This window comes from Triticum urartu, chromosome 5A, assembly GCF_056163025.1.
Source record: "Triticum urartu cultivar PI428250 chromosome 5A, HENAU_Tu73, whole genome shotgun sequence".
Classification (NCBI taxonomy): domain Eukaryota; kingdom Viridiplantae; phylum Streptophyta; class Magnoliopsida; order Poales; family Poaceae; genus Triticum; species Triticum urartu.
This window is the reverse complement of record NC_141877.1, coordinates 374,791,763-374,795,727: the sequence shown is the minus strand read 5'-3', so window position 1 is coordinate 374,795,727 and position 3,965 is coordinate 374,791,763. Positions and strand designations below refer to the sequence as shown.

The 3,965-nt window shown below is 50.3% G+C and overlaps 1 long non-coding RNA gene across 2 annotated transcripts; it reads right to left on the bottom strand.

Moving 5' to 3' along the window:
- Nucleotides 1-534: 534 nt before the first annotated feature.
- Nucleotides 535-3,743, bottom strand: LOC147971441 (uncharacterized). 2 transcript variants are annotated; one of them, XR_015603313.1, is made up of 2 exons: nucleotides 3,296-3,743; nucleotides 535-832 (listed from the first exon to the last, which is right to left on the bottom strand). It is a non-coding gene; the product is annotated as an uncharacterized LOC147971441 (long non-coding RNA). The 2 variants fall into 2 exon arrangements; XR_015603312.1 differs by lacking the exon at nucleotides 3,296-3,743 and adding an exon at nucleotides 2,148-3,289.
- Nucleotides 3,744-3,965: the final 222 nt, after the last annotated feature.

Sequence of the window (3,965 nt, the reverse complement as noted above, 5' to 3'; positions counted from 1 at the left end):
TTTCGGGGTATCTTGTAATAACAAGAGCAACTGGGGACTAAGGTAAGAATGGCAAGTGCATGTAGTTATCTATAGGGGTTGATGGTGGAAGGGAGTTAAAAACGCAATGAGCACAAGTTCTCGCGATAACCTCGGAGAGTATCCTATGAATCTTCTGGTGCAGCAGGCGATCATCTGTAATAAGGGGCTCTCCAGAAGGAAGTAATTACGAGAACCTAAAGTTAGCATTAGCAAAATCATTTAACCCGAATAGGGGAGATATTAGAGTCCTAGAGTATAGGTCGAGGAATAAAAGATCCTAATACCACCCAAATGGCAACGTGGGCCCGTAAGGCACACAACCATGTTAGTAAAAGTTTTTCACTGACTAGACTCAACTTCGGCCAAGGAATGTGGAAGGGGGATTCCTACAGGCAGTCGGCTCTGATACCAACTTCTGACGCCCCCGATTCAATCGTACACTAATCATACACGCAAACGTGTACGATCAAGATCAGGGACTCACGGGAAGATATCACAACACAACTCTACAAATAAAATAAGTCATACAAGCATCATATTACAAGACAAGGGCCTCGAGGGCTCGAATACAAGAGCTCGATCATAGACGAGTCAGCGGAAGCAACAATATCTGAGTACAGACATAAGTTAAACAAGTTTGCCTTAAGAAGGCTAGCACAAAATGGGATACAGATCGAAAGAGGCGCAGGCCTCCTGCCTGGGATCCTCCTAAACTACTCTTGGTCGCCGACAGCGGGCTGCACGTAGTAGTAGGCACCTCCCGAGTAGTAGTAGTCGTCGACGGTGGCGTCTGGCTCCTGGACTCCATTGTCTGGTCGCAGCAAACGGGTATAGAAAGGGGGAAAGAGGGAGCAAAACAACCGTGAGTACTCATCCAAAGTACTCGCAAGCAAGGAGCTACACTACATATGTATGCATTGGTATCAAATGGAAAAGGCTATCATATGTGGACTGAACTGCAGAATGCCGGAATAAGAGGGGGAATAGCTAGTCCTATCGAAGACTATGCTTCCAGTAACCTCCATCTTGCAGCATGTAGAAGAGAGCAGAAGGTAAATCCACCAAGTAGCATCGTGTAGCATAATCCTAACCGATGATCCTCCCCTCGTCGCCCTGTGAGAGAGCGATCACCGGTTGTATCTGGCACTTGAAAGGGTGTGTTTTATTAAGTATCCGGTTCTAGTTGTCATAAGGTCAAGGAACAACTCCAAGCCGTCCTGTTACTGAAGATCACGGCTATTCGGATAGATTAACTTCCCTGCGGGGGTGCACCACATAACCCAACACGCTCGATCCCATTTGGCCGGACACACTTTTCTGGGTCATGCCCGGCCTCGGCAGATCAACATGTCGCAGCCCTACCGAGGCACAACAGAGAGGTCAGCACGCCGGTCTAAATCCTATGGCGCAGGGGTCTGGGCCCATCGCCCATTGCACACCTGCACATTGCGTACGCGGCCGGTGAGCAGACCTAGCCTCCCTTATACAAGAGCAGGCGTTCCAGTCCAACCCGGCGCGTGCCGCTCAGTCGCTGACGTCATGAAGGCTTCGGCTGATACCACAACGTCGATTGCCCATAACTGTCCCCGCGTAGATGGTTAGTGCATATAGGCTAGTAGCCAGACTCGGATCAAATACCAAGATCTCGTTAAGCGTCTTATTTTGAAATAACCGCGAACGCCGACCAGGGCCAGGCCCACCTCTCTCCTAGGTGGTCTCAACCTGCCATGTCGCTTCGCCACAAAGATCCACACAGAGGGCCGTCGGGAAAGTATGTCCTTCCAGCCCCCAATTCGTGAATCAACCGCGGGGACTCCTCGAGCCAACCCGACTTTAGTCATCACATGTATCATGTATATAGTATATAGTATATACCCGTGATCACCTCCCGAGTGATCACGGCCCGATAGTATAGCATGGCAGACGGACAAGCATGTATGGCCACTGATGATAAACTAGCATCCTATACTAAGCATTAGGTTTGCGGGTAAAAGTAACAACAGTAGTAGCAAGGACAGGCTATGCATCAGGATAGGATTACGGAAAGCAGTAACATGCTACACTACTCTAATGCAAGTAGTAGAGAGAAGAATAGGCGATATCTGGTGATCAAAGGGGGGGCTTGCCTGGAAGCTCTGTTGTACAAGAAGAAGGGTTGTCGGTGACGTAGTCGTACTCGGTGGCATCAGCGCCGGTCTCGAGGTCTACCAGAGAAGAAGAGGGGGAAGAAACAGTAAATACGGAGCAAACAAAGCATCACAAAACATAACGAGGCAATACGCGGTGCTAGGTATGCCCTAACGCAGTAGTAGGTGATACCGGTGAAGTGGGGAAGACATCCGGGAAAGTATTCCCGGTGTTTCGTGTTTTCGGACAGATGAACCGGAGGGGGAAAGTTGCGTGTTTGCTATGCTAGGGATGTGTGGCGAACGAACGGGTTGCGTATCCGAATTCGTCTCATCATTCTGAGCAACTTTCATGTACAAAGTATTTTCGTCCGAGTTACGATTTATTTTATATTAACTAACAAAGTTTTAATCATTTTTTAATTATTATTAATTCATAACAAAATATTAAAACGCTAGGGGTACACAGAGTTGTACCCAACAGGATGCAATGTGAGGCTGACAGGTGGGGTCCGGGGGGTCCAGTCAGCAGTTGAATGGGTCAATTCTGACCAGTGAGGTCCATGTGTCATACTCTGTAGTTAATCTATTAGTTAGTTTAATATGTGATTAGTCAATTTAACATATCTAATTAACTTAATTAATTCATTGATTAATTAATTAATTAATAATTAAAATCTTTATTAAATTCATTGCTTTCCTTTTATTTATAACGTTCAAGGGGGGTGGACCCCGGTTGTCATTGGCCTAAAGGGCCGTAGCGAGCGCTGGCACAGGCGGGTTACGGGCGCTGGGCATGCGGGCACTGGCCGCAGCCCGCCCGTGTGTGGCTGTGCGCCGACGCGGGGCGGGCGCCGGGAGTGGCAGCAGCGAGGCCACGGCAGCTGCAACGACAGCAACCAGCAGCGGGTGGCAAGCATGGCACCAAGTGGCGACGGTAGTAGGGCGGAGCGGGATGAAGAGGCGATAGGCGTGCGCGCACGGTGGCGCGCCGGACGGGGTTAGGCGCGGGCCAGGCGAGGCCAGTGCATGGTGACCTCGGTGCAGGGGCTACTCGGGGCGACAGAGCGCGACCAGGCGGGTGCGGCCGCGGGCAGAGCAAGAGCGGGACGACAAGGAGAGGGAAGCAGGGGGAATAGCGTTCTCACCCCCGTTGCAGGGGAGTTGGGCGGCGAGGCGTGATGGCGCCGGTGATGGAGAGACGTGGACGCGAGCGACGGGGACGAGGCATTCCGGCGGGTTTTGGCCACGGCGCGGTCACAGACGGGGCAGCGCCGGTGCGAGGGCGTTGGGGACGTGGCGGGGCAGAGTCGATTAGGCGGCGTCGAGGCGACAGGGATCGGCGACGGGGTCAGGGCACCGTGCCTCGATCCAGATCGGGCAAAGGGGCGAGGAGCGAGGGGAGTGGGGGGTTCTCATCCCCGATCCAGATCGGATCATGAAGGGGAGAGGGAGGGCGACGTGGGGGTGGGAGCGCGTTGGTTAGGGTTTCGATCAGGTGGGGATAACGTGGGATGGGGTGGGCCTTGGCATGGATGGCCAGTTGGGCCATTCGGCCCAGTGTAGGAGGAAGTTTCCTTCTTTTGTTTTTGTTTGATTTTGTTTATTTTCCTTTTGTGGTTTTATTTTATTTTCTATTTACTATACTTTTATAAAATATAAAAGCAAGTCCTAATTTAGTATTAAAGTTATGCTACTGCCCCATTAATTTTGGGTAACTAGATAAAATATCTTAACATTTTATTAATTGCAAAAGGACATTTAATTAATTGTTTTGCTACTGTTTTATTTCACTTAGTGCATCTAATCATATTATAA